Source organism: Carassius gibelio, chromosome B5, assembly GCF_023724105.1.
Source record: "Carassius gibelio isolate Cgi1373 ecotype wild population from Czech Republic chromosome B5, carGib1.2-hapl.c, whole genome shotgun sequence".
Taxonomy (NCBI): Eukaryota; Metazoa; Chordata; class Actinopteri; order Cypriniformes; family Cyprinidae; genus Carassius; species Carassius gibelio.
The window spans coordinates 3,033,274-3,046,516 of NC_068400.1; the positions used below are offsets into that span (position 1 = coordinate 3,033,274).

The window sequence follows — 13,243 nt, forward strand, 5'->3', positions numbered from 1 at the left end:
TATATTAGCAAGCAACCATTGGAGTATCATCATTGGCAGCTGCCAGGCCACTCCCTAGCAACCAAACACAGTACCCTAGCAACCGTTTTGCACTACCTATATCTCTGCATCAGAACATCGTAGAGGCATGCATGGGGGTTGGTTTATATTGGCAAGCAAGCCTTTGGAGTATCACCATTGGCAGCTGACAAGCCACTCCATAGCAACCAAATGGAGTACCCTAGCAACCGTTTTGCACTACCTATATCTCTGCATCAGAACATCGTACAGACATGGCGGTTGGATTTTTTGACTCATGCTAGCACACTGGACTTCCAACATGCTAGTCATGCTAGCAGTGATTAGCTACATGCTAATAGTGATTAGCTAAGTGCTCAAATGGGCTAAGAACTGTATAATAATTACATAGTGACCATCTGTGACAACTACCAACCACCTAGTAACATCATAGCAACCACCCAGGAGACCATAGCAACTGCCTAGCAACCAGCCAAAACACCCTAGCAACCGCCTAGCAACACTTTAGCAACCACCCCAAGTACCGTAGCAACTGCCTAGCAACCACCCAGGTTACCCTAGCAACCGCCCTAGCAACCACCCCGGGTACCCTAGCAACCACATAGCAACACCCTAGCAACCACCCTGGGTACCCTAGCAACGGCCCTAGCAACCATCATGGGGACCCTAGCAACCGCCCTAGCAACCGCCCCGATTTCCCTAGCAACCACCCTGAGTACCCTAGCAACGGCCCTAGCAACCATCTTGGGGACCCTAGCAACCGCCCTAGCAACCACCCGGGCACCCTAGCAACCACATAGCAACACCCTAGCAACCGCCCCAATTACCCTAGCAACCACCTTGGGTACCTTAGCAACGGCCCTAGCAACCACACCTTAGCAACAGAGGGGCGAGTTTTGCCACTGCAAGCACCACTCACATTTTCTTCAGGAAATGTACTTTCTAGTGTTACTATTACTATCCACCTTGACAAAATTTCGGCACGCTACTCCTCCTGCATTTTTTGTCGCAGACCCATGAATGAGATGTCAAAACGTGCGGCTTATTGAGGAGAGGTGTGCTATGACTTTTCTAAGCAATCGGACTTACGATAATCGTACAGTGGGCGAAGAAAATGTGTGAAAATATCCCATAGACTTAACATTGGAAAAACTATCTGACATCATATCTTTGGATCAGAAAGTCATAGAGGCTTGGCAGAGGGCTCTTTTGTATCGGCCTATCAAGCAGTCCATAAGTAGTGACATAACAACTTCATAGCCACGCCATAGCAACCAATTTTAGCACCCTAGCAGCTGTTTAACAACATTTAAAAGCTATATATCATCAAAATAACCATATAGAAACACTGTCTTGGGCTTTTTGGAATCAGGCTGGTAAATGATCTTTAAATATCACTATATGAACTATATAGGCACACCATAGCAACCATATAGAGCGCCCTAGCAACCATATAGCAATATAAAGAACTTATATCACGGCTCCACGATATCAAACAGGCATCATGGGTGGCTACAGGGCGCAGAGATTTGCCACTGCAAGCACCACTCACATTTTCTTCAGGAAATGTACCTTCTAGTTAGTGGTGCTTGCCGGAGGCAAAGCATCACTATTATTATCTCACATACTTATTAGTGGTGCTTGCCGGAGGCAAAGCATCACTATTACTATGCTCCGTACTTATTATTAGTGGTGCTTGCCGGAGGCAAAGCATCACTATTACTATCTCACATACTTATTATTCTTCTTCTTCTAGATCCGTACAAATTTCGGCGCGTAACTAGTCCCGCAGTTTTTGTCACAGACCAACGAAACAGACGTCAAATCGTGCGGCCTAATCGGGAATGGTGTGCTATGACTTTTATAAGCGATCGGGCGTACGATGTTCGTACACCGGGCGAAAAAACGGGCGAAAAATCGCATAGACAATGCATTGCGGCCAACTTTGACGGATCGTAGCTCCGAGACAGAATTTCGCAGAAACATGTGAATCACCACATTTGGAGAGGCTATCAGGCTGTGCGAGAACATACCCCGCAGTGGGGTATAAGTTGTACCCCTGGGGCGCAAGAGCCCCCCAAAATTGGCCCTAATACAAAGTATAGGGAGGGCTTATCCTACTGTGGGACATTACATAGGGATTTTTTATTGAACATAACTCTGGATCACAATGTCATAGAGACAAGGGGGTGGGCTCATTTGAATCAGGCAACCAATCAGTCTCTCAGGATCACTGTGAATCTATCAAGCCACGCCCTAGCAACCATAGAGAGCGCCATAGCAACAAGCTCCATAGACTTCCATTGAAAAAGATAAAATTAATAACTTTGGATAGAAGTGTCATAGAAACATGAGGGTGGGCTCGTTTGACTCGGGGCAGCAAATGGCCAATCACGAATCACCTTCAACACTTTATAGCCACGCCCTAGCAACCATTAAGAGCTACCTAGCAACCTGAATCCAAAGATAGATATCTTAACATCTGAAAGACATAGAAGCATGGGGGTTGGTTTATATTGTCAAGCAGACTTTGAAGTATCATCATTGGCAGCTGCCAGGCCACTCCCTAGCAACCAAACACAGTACCCTAGCAACCGTTTTGCAAGATCTATATCTAAGCATCAGAACATCGTAGAGGCATGGGGGTTGGTTTATATTGGCGAGCAGCCTTTGGAGTATCATTAATGGCAGCTGCCAAGCCACTCCATAGCAACCAAACGGAGTACCCTAGCAACCGTTTTGCACGACCTATATCTCTACATCAGAACATCGTACAGACATGGCGGTTGGATTTTTTGACTCATGCTAGCACACTGGACTTCCAACATGCTAGTCATGCTAGCAGTGATTAGCTACATGCTAATAGTGATTAGCTAAGTGCTCAAATGGGCTAAGAACTGTATAATAACTACATAGTGACCATCTGTGACAACTACCAACCACCTAGTAACATCATAGCAACCACCCAGGAGACCATAGCAACTGCCTAGCAACCAGCCAAAACACCCTAGCAACACCTTAGCAACCACCCCAAGTACCGTGGCAACTGCCTAGCAACCACCCAGGTTACCATAGCAACCGCCCTAGCAACCACCCCGGGTACCCTAGCAACCACATAGCAACACCCTAGCAACCGCCCCAATTACCCTAGCAACCACCCTGGGTACCTTAGCAACGGCCCTAGCAACCATCATGGGGACCCTAGCAACCGCCCTAGCAACCATCATGGGTACCCTAGCAACCACATAGCAACACCCTAGCAACCACCCCGATTACCCTAGCAACCACCCTGGGTAACCTAGCAACGGCCCTAGCAACCATCATGGGGACCCTAGCAACCGCCCTAGCAACCACCCCGGGTACCCTAGCAACCACATAGCAACACCCTAGCAACCGCCCCAATTACCCTAGCAACCACCCAGGGTACCTTATCAACGGCCCTAGCAACCATCATGGGGACCCTAGCAACCGCCCTAGCAACCACCCCGGGTACCCTAGCAACCACATAGCAACACCCTAGCAACCATCATGGGGACCCTAGCAACCGCCCTAGCAACCACCCCGGGTACCCTAGCAACCACATAGCAACACCCTAGCAACCACCCTGGGTACCCTAGCAACGGCCCTAGCAACCATCATGGGGACCCTAGCAACCGCCCTAGCAACCACCCCGGGTACCCTAGCAACCACATAGCAACACCCTAGCAACCATTCAGATTACCCTAGCAACCACCCTGGGTACCTTAGCAACCATCATGGGGACCCTAGCAACCGCCCTAGCAACCATCCCATGTACCATAGCAACCAACCCGGGTACCCTAGCAACCTCAGTACAACACCCTGTAGCAACAGAGGGCGAGTTTTGCCACTGCAAGCACCACTCACATTTTCTTCAGGAAATGTACCTTCCAGTTAGTGGTGCTTGCCGGAGGCAAAGCATCACTATTATTATCTCACATACTTATTATTCTTCTTCTTCTTACTTCTTCCGTACAAAACTTCGGCGCGTAACTAGTCCCGCAGTTTTTGTCACAGACCAACGAAACAGGCGTCAAATCGTGCGGCCTATTGAGGAGAGGTGTGCTATGACTTTTATAAGCGATCGGGCGTACGATGTTCGTACAGCGGGCGAAAAATCGGCCGAAAAACGTCCCATAGGAAATGCATTACAAAAAAATTTGACGGAGCATAGCTCTGAGAGAGAATTTCGCAGAAACATGTGAATCACCACATTTGGAGAGGCTATAAGGCTGTGCGAGAACATACCTCGCAGAGGGGTACAAGTTGTACCCCTGGGGCGCTAGAGACCCCCAAACTTGCCCCATAGACATACAATGGTGCGGGATCGCCCATGAAACACTGTGTTTTTCCTACAATGGGAAATTACATAGGGATATTGTATTGAACATAACTCGGCATCACAGTGTCATAGAGACAAGGGGGTGGGCTCATTTGAATCAAGCAACCAATCAGACTCTCAGGATCATTATGAAGCTATCAAGCCACGCCCTAGCAACCATATAGAGCACCATAGCAACAAGCCCCATAGACTTCCATTGAAAAAGATCAAATGAATAACTTTGGATAGAAGTGTCATAGAAACATGAGGGTGGGCTCCTTTGACTCGGGCAGCAAACGGCCAATCATGTATCTCCTTCAAGACAACCTAGCCACGCCCTAGCAACCATTAAGAGCTACCTAGCAACCAAAATCCAAAGATAGATATCTTAACATCTGAAAGACATAGAAGCATGGGGGTTGGTTTATATTGTCAAGCAGACTTTGAAGTATCATCATTGGCAGCTGCAAGGCCACTCCCTAGCAACCAACCAGAGTACCCTAGCAACCATTTTTCAAAACCAATATCTCTGCATCAGAACATTGTACAGACATGGGGGTTGGTTTATATTGACAAGTAGACTTTGGAGTAGCATCATTGGCAGGTGACAAGCCACTCCATAGCAACCAAATGGAGTACCCTAGCAACCGTTTTGCACGACCTATATCTCTGCATCAGAACATCGTACAGACATGGCGGTTGGATTTTTTGACTCATGCTAGCACACTGGACTTCCAACATGCTAGTCATGCTAGCAGTGATTAGCTACATGCTAATAGTGATTAGCTAAGTGCTCAAATGGGCTAAGAACTCTATAATAACTACATAGTGACCATCTGTGACAATTACCAACCACCTAGTAACATCATAGCAACCACCCAGGAGACCATAGCAACTGCCTAGCAACCAGCCAAAACACCCTAGCAACCGCCTAGCAACACCTTAGCAACCACCCTAAGTACCATAGCAACTGCCTAGCAACCACCCAGGTTACCATAGCAACCGCCCTAGCAACCACCCCGGGTACCCTAGCAACCACATAGCAACACCCTAGCAACCGCCCCAATTACCCTAGCAACCACCCTGGGTACCTTAGCAACGGCCCTAGCAACCATCATGGGGACCCTAGCAACCGCCCTAGCAACCAACCCGGGTACCCTAGCAACCGCATAGCAACACCCTAGCAACCGCCCCGATTACCCTAGCAACCACCCTGGGTACCTTAGCAACGGCCCTAGCAACCATCATGGGGACCCTAGCAACCGCCCTAGCAACCACCCCGGGTACCCTAGCAACCGCATAGCAACACCCTAGCAACCACCCCGATTACCCTAGCAACCACCCTGAGTACCTTAGCAACGGCCCTAGCAACCATCATGGGGACCCTAGCAACCACCCCGGGTACCCTAGCAACCAAATAGCAACACCCTAGCAACCACCCCGATTACCCTAGCAACCATGCTGGGTACCCTAGCAACGGCCCTAGCAACCATCATAGGGACCCTAGTAACCACCCCGGGTACCCTAGCAACCACACCTTAGCAACAGAGGGGCGAGTTTTGCCACTGCAAGCACCACTCACATTTTCTTCAGGAAATGTACTTTCTAGTTATTATTATTATTCTTCCGTACAAATTTCGGCGCGTAACTAGTCCCGCAGTTTTCGTCACAGACCAACGAAACAGGCGTCAAATCGTGCGGCCTGTTCGGGAATGGTGTGCTATGACTTTTATAAGCGATCGGGCGTACGATGTTCGTACACCGGGCGAAATATCGGCCGAAAAATCGCATAGACAATGCATTACGGCCAACTTTGACGAATCGTAGCGCAGAGAGAGAATTTCGCAGAAACATGTGAATCACCACATTTGGAGAGGCTATCAAGCTGTGCGAGAGGATACCTCGCAGAGGCGTACAAGTTGTACCCCTGGGGCGCTAGAGACCCCCAAAGTTCCCCATAGACATACTATGGTGAGGGATCGCCCATGAAACAGTGTGTTTTTCCTACTATGGGAAGTTATACAGGGATTTTGTATTGAACATAACTCAGGATGACAGTGTCATAGAGACAAGGGGGTGGGCTCATTTGAATCAGGCAACCAATCAGTCTCTCAGGATCACTGTGAATCTATCAAGCCACGCCCTAGCAACCATATAGAGCGCCATAGCAACAAGCCCCATAGACTTCCATTGAAAAAGATCAAATGAATAACTTTGGATAGAAGTGTCATAGAAACGTGAGGGTGGGCTCGTTTGACTCGGGCAGCAAACGGCCAATCATGTATCTCCTTCATGACAACCTAGCCACGCCCTAGCAACCATTAAGAGCTACCTAGCAACCCAAAGTATAGAGAGATATCTTAACATCTGAAAGACATAGAAGCATGGGGGTTGGTTTATATTAGCAAGCAACCATTGGAGTATCATCATTGGCAGCTGCCAGGCCACTCCCTAGCAACCAAACACAGTACCCTAGCAACCGTTTTGCAAGGTCTATATCTCTGCATCAGAACATCGTAGAGGCATGGGGGTTGGTTTATATTGACGAGCAGCCTTTGGAGTATCACCATTGGCAGCTGCCAAGCCACTCCATAGCAACCAAACGGAGTACCCTAGCAACCGTTTTGCACGACCTATATCTCTGCATCAGAACATCGTACAGACATGGCGGTTGGATTTTTTGACTCATGCTAGCACACTGGACTTCCAACATGCTAGTCATGCTAGCAGTGATTAGCTACATGCTAATAGTGATTAGCTAGGTGCTCAAATGGGCTAAGAACTCTATAATAACTACATAGTGACCATCTGTGACAACTACCAACCAGCTAGTAACATCATAGCAACCACCCAGGAGACCATAGCAACTGCCTAGCAACCACCCCGGGTACCCTAGCAACCACATAGCAACACCCTAGCAACCGCCCCGATTACCCTAGCAACCACCCTGGGTACCTTAGCAACGGCCCTAGCAACCACCCAGGTTACCATAGCAACCGCCCTAGCAACCACACCGGGTACCCTAGCAACCACATAGCAACACCCTAGCAACCACCCCGATTACCCTAGCAACCACCCTGGGTACCTTAGCAACGGCCCTAGCAACCATCATGGGGACCTTAGCAACCGCCCTAGCAACCACCCCGGGTACCCTAGCAACCACATAGCAACACCCTAGCAACCACCCCGATTACCCTAGCAACCACCCTGGGTACCCTAGCAACGGCCCTAGCAACCATCATGGGGACCCTAGCAACCGCCCTAGCAACTACCCCGGGTACCCTAGCAACCACATAGCAACACCCTAGCAACCATCCCGATTACCCTAGCAACCACCCTGGGTACCATAGCAACGGCCCTAGCAACCATCATGGGGACCCTAGCAACCGCCCTAGCAACCATCCCATGTACCATAGCAACCAACCCGGGTACCCTAGCAACCACCCTAGCAACCTCATTACAACACCCTATAGCAACAGAGGGTGAGTTTTGCCACTGCAAGCACCACTCACATTTTCTTCAGGAAATGTACCTTCTAGTTAGTGGTGCTTGCCATAGGCAAAGCATCACTATTATTATCTCACATACTTATTATTCTTCTTCTTACTTCTTCCGTACAAAACTTCGGCGCGTAACTCGTCCCGCAGTTTTTGTCACAGACCAACGAAACAGGCGTCAAATCGTGCGGCCTATTGAGGAGAGGTGTGCTATGACTTTTATAAGCGATCGGGCGTACGATGTTCGTACAGCGGGCGAAAAAATGGCCGAAAAACGTCCCATAGGAAATGCATTACTGAAAACTTTGACGGATTATAGCACAGAGAGGGAATTTCGTAGAAAAACGTAAATCACCACATTCGGAGAGGCTATCAGGCTGTGCGAGAACATACCTCACAGAGGGGTAAAAGTTGTACCCCTGGGGTGCTAGAGACCCCCAAATTTGCCCCATAGACATATTATGGTGAGGGATCGCCCATGAAACACTGTGTTTTTCCTACTATGGGAAATTACATAGGGATTTTGTATTGAACATATCTCAGGATCACAGTGTCATAGAGACAAGGGGGTGGGCTCATTTGAATCAGGCAACCAATCAGACTCTCAGGATCATTATGAAGCTATCAAGCCACGCCCTAGCAACCATATAGAGCACCATAGCAACAAGCCCCATAGACTTCCATTGAAAAAGATCAAATGAATAACTTTGGATAGAAGTGTCATAGAAACATGAGGGTGGGCTCGTTTGACTCGGGCAGCAAACGGCCAATCATGTATCTCCTTCAACACTTTATAGCCACTCCCTAGCAACCATTAAGAGCTACCTAGCAACCTAAATCCAAAGATAGATATCTTAACATCTGAAAGACATAGAAGCATGGGGGTTGGTTTATATTGTCAAGCAGACTTTGAAGTATCATCATTGGCAGCTGCAAGGCCACTCCCTAGCAACCAAACAGAGTACCCTAGCAACCGTTTTGCAAGATCTATATCTCTGCATCAGAACATCGTAGAGGCATGGGGGTTGGTTTATATTGGCGAGCAGCCTTTGGAGTATCACCATTTGCAGCTGTCAAGCCACTCCATAGCAACCAAATGGAGTACCCTAGCAACCGTTTTGCACGACCTATATCTCTGCATCACAACATCGTACAGACATGGCGGTTGGATTTTTTGACTCATGCTAGCACACTGGACTTCCAACATGCTAGTCATGCTAGCAGTGATTAGCTACATGCTAATAGTGATTAGCTAAGTGCTCAAATGGGCTAAGAACTCTATAATAACTACATAGTGACCATCTGTGACAACTACCAACCACCTAGTAACATCATAACAACCACCCTGATTACCATAGCAACTGCCCAGCAACCACCCCGGGTACCCTAGCAACCCCATAGCAACACCCTAGCAACCGCCCCAATTACCCTAGCAACCACCCTGGGTACCTTAGCAACGGCCCTAGCAACCATCATGGGGACCCTAGCAACCGCCCTAGCAACCACCCCGGGTACCCTAGCAACCACATAGCAACACCCTAGCAACCGCCCCGATTACCCTAGCAACCACCCTGGGTAGCCTAGCAACGGCCCTAGCAACCATCATGGGGACCCTAGCAACCGCCCTAGCAACCACCCAGGGTACCCTAGCAACCACATAGCAACACCCTAGCAACCACCCTGGGTACCCTAGCAACGGCCCTAGCAACCATCATGGGGACCCTAGCAACCGCCCTAGCAACCACCCCGGGTACCCTAGCAACCACATAGCAACACCCTAGCAACCGCCCCGATTACCCTAGCAACCACCCTGGGTACCCTAGCAACGGCCCTAGCAACCATCATGGGGACCCTAGCAACCGCCCTAGCAACCACCCCGGGTACCCTAGCAACCACATAGCAACACCCTAGCAACCGCCCCGATTACCCTAGCAACGGCCCTAGCAACCATCATGGGGACCCTAGCAACCGCCCTAGCAACCACCCCGGGTACCCTAGCAACCACATAGCAACACCCTAGCAACCACCCCGATTACCCTAGCAACCACCCTGAGTACCCTAGCAACGGCCCTAGCAACCATCATGGGGACCCTAGCAACCGCCCTAGCAACCACCCCGGGTACCCTAGCAACCAAATAGCAACACCCTAGCAACAGAGGGCGAGTTTTGCCACTGCAAGCACCACTCACATTTTCTTCAGGAAATGTACCTTCTAGTTAGTGGTGCTTGCCGGAGGCAAGGCATCACTATTACTATCTCACATACTTATTATTATTATTCTTATTATTCTTCTTCCGCCAAAATTTCGGCGCGTAACTAGTCCCGCAGTTTTCGTCACAGACCAACGAAACAGGCGTCAAATCGTGCGGCCTTGTCGGGAATGGTGTGCTATGACTTTTATAAGCGATCGGGCGTACGATGTTCGTACACCGGGCGAAATAACGGCCGAAAAATCGCATAGACAATGCATTACGGCCAACTTTGACGGATCGTAGCTCCGAGAGAGAATTTCGCACAAACATGTGAATCACCACATTTGGAGAGGCTATCAGGCTGTGCGCGATCATACCTCGCAATGGGGTACAAGTTGCACCCCTGGGGCGCAAGAGCCCCCCAAAGTTGCCCCATTCTAAGCCAATGGTGAGGGATCGCCCATGAAACAATGTGTTTTTCCTACTGTGGGAAATTACATAGGGATTTTGCATTGAACATAACTATGGATCACATAGTCATAGAGACAAGGGGGTGGGCTCATTTGAATCAGGCAACCAATCAGACTCTCAGGATCATTATGAATCTATCAAGCCACGCCCTAGCAACCATATAGAGCACCATAGCAACAAGCCCCATAGACTTCCATTGAAAAAGATCAAATGAATAACTTTGGATAGAAGTGTCATAGAAACATGAGGGTGGGCTCGTTTGACTCGGGCAGCAAACGGCCAATCATGTATCTCCTTCAAGACAACCTAGCCACGCCCTAGCAACCAATAAGAGCTACCTAGCAACCCAAAGTATAGAGAGATATCTTAACATCTGAAAGACATAGAAGCATGGGGGTTGGTTTATATTAGCAAGCGACCATTGGAGTATCATCATTGGCAGCTGCCAGGCCACTCCCTAGCAACCAAACACAGTACCCTAGCAACCGTTTTGCAAGATCTATATCTCTGCATCAGAACATCGTAGAGGCATGGGGGTTGGTTTATATTGGCGGGCAGCCTTTGGAGTATCACCATTGGCAGCTGCTAAGCCACTCCATAGCAACCAAATGGAGTACCCTAGCAACCGTTTTGCACGAGCTATATCTCTGCATCAGAACATCGTACAGACATGGCGGTTGGATTTTTTGACTCATGCTAGCAAACTGGACTTCCAACATGCTAGTCATGCTAGCAGTGATTAGCTACATGCTAATAGTGATTAGCTAAGTGCTCAAATGGGCTAAGAACTCTATAATAACTACATAGTGACCATCTGTGACAACTACCAACCACCTAGTAACATCATAGCAACCACCCAGAAGACCATAGCAACTGCCTAGCAACCACCCCGGGTACCCTAGCAACCGCCTAGCAACCGCCCCAATTACCCTAGCAACCACCCTGGGTACCTTAGCAACGGCCCTAGCAACCATCATGGGGACCCTAGCAACCGCCCTAGCAACCACCCCGGGTACCCTAGCAACCACATAGCAACACCCTAGCAACCACCCCAATTACCCTAGCAACCACCCTGAGTACCCTAGCAACGGCCCTAGCAACCATCTTGGGGACCCTAGCAACCGCCCTAGCAACCACCCCGGGTACCCTAGCAACCCCATAGCAACACCCTAGCAACCACCCCAATTACCCTAGCAACCACCCTGAGTACCCTAGCAACGGCCCTAGCAACCATCTTGGGGACCCTAGCAACCGCCCTAGCAACCACCCCGGGTACCCTAGCAACCCCATAGCAACACCCTAGCAACCGCCCCGATTACCCTAGCAACCATCCCGATTACCCTAGCAACCACCCTGGGTACCTTAGCAACGGCCCTAGCAACCATCATGGGGACCCTAGCAACCGCCCTAGCAACCATCCCATGTACCATAGCAACCAACCTGGGTACCCTAGCAACCACCCTAGCAACCTCATTACAACACCCTATAGCAACAGGGGGCGAGTTTTGCCACTGCAAGCACCACTCACATTTTCTTCAGGAAATGTACCTTCTAGTTCTTCTTATTATTCTTCTTCCGTACAAAACTTTGACGCGTAACTCGTCCCGCACCTTTCGTCACAGACCCGCAAAAGAGGCGTCAAATCGTGCGGCCTAATCGGGAATGGTGTGCTATGACTTTTATAAGCGATCGGGCGTACGATGTTCGTACAGCGGGCGAAAAATCGTCCGGAAAAAACGCATAGACAATGCATTACGGAAAATTTTGACGGATTGTAGCTCAGAGACAGAATTTCGCAGAAACACGTGAATCACCACATTTGGAGAGGCTATCAGGCTGTGCGAGAACATACCCCCAAGTGGGGTAAAAGTTGTACCCCTGGGGGGCTAGAGACCCCCAAATTTGCCCCATAGACATACAATGGTAAGGGATCGCCCATGAAACACTGTGTTTTTCCTACTGTGGGAAATTACATAGGGATATTGCATTGAACATAACTATGGATCACAGTGTCATAGAGACAAGGGGGTGGGCTCATTTGAATCAGGCAACCAATCAGTCTCTCAGGATCACTGTGAATCTATCAAGCCACGCCCTAGCAACCATATAGAGCACCATAGCAACAAGCTCCATAGACTTCCATTGAAAAAGATCAAATGAATAACTTTGGATAGAAGTGTCATAGAAACATGAGGGTGGGCTCGTTTGACTCGGGCAGCAAACGGCCAATCATGTATCTCCTTCAAGACAACCTAGCCACGCCCTAGCAACCATTAAGAGCTACCTAGCAACCCAAAGTATAGAGAGATATCTTAACATCTGAAAGACATAGAAGCATGGGGGTTGGTTTATATTAGCAAGCAACCATTGGAGTATTATCATTGGCAGCTGCCAGGCCACTCCCTAGCAACCAAACACAGTACCCTAGCAACCGTTTTGCAAGATCTATATCTCCGCATCAGAACATCGTAGAGGCATGGGGGTTGGTTTATATTGGCGAGCAGCCTTTGGAGTATCACCATTGGCAGCTGCCAGGCCACTCCATAGCAACCAAACGGAGTACCCTAGCAACCGTTTTGCACGACCTATATCTCTGCATCAGAACATCGTACAGACATGGCGGTTGGATTTTTTGACTCATGCTAGCACACTGGACTTCCAACATGCTAGTCATGCTAGCAGTGATTAGCTACATGCTAATAGTGATTAGCTAAGTGCTCAAATGG

General features: G+C 49.0%; 1 long non-coding RNA gene across 1 annotated transcript; it reads right to left on the reverse strand.

Moving 5' to 3' along the window:
• Positions 1 to 161: 161 nt before the first annotated feature.
• LOC127957869 (uncharacterized) lies at positions 162 to 13,001 on the reverse strand. Its single transcript, XR_008153881.1, has 3 exons — positions 12,066 to 13,001; positions 7,313 to 7,889; positions 162 to 866 (listed from the first exon to the last, which is right to left on the reverse strand). It is a non-coding gene; the product is annotated as an uncharacterized LOC127957869 (long non-coding RNA).
• Between the last annotated feature and the right edge of the window lie 242 nt (positions 13,002 to 13,243).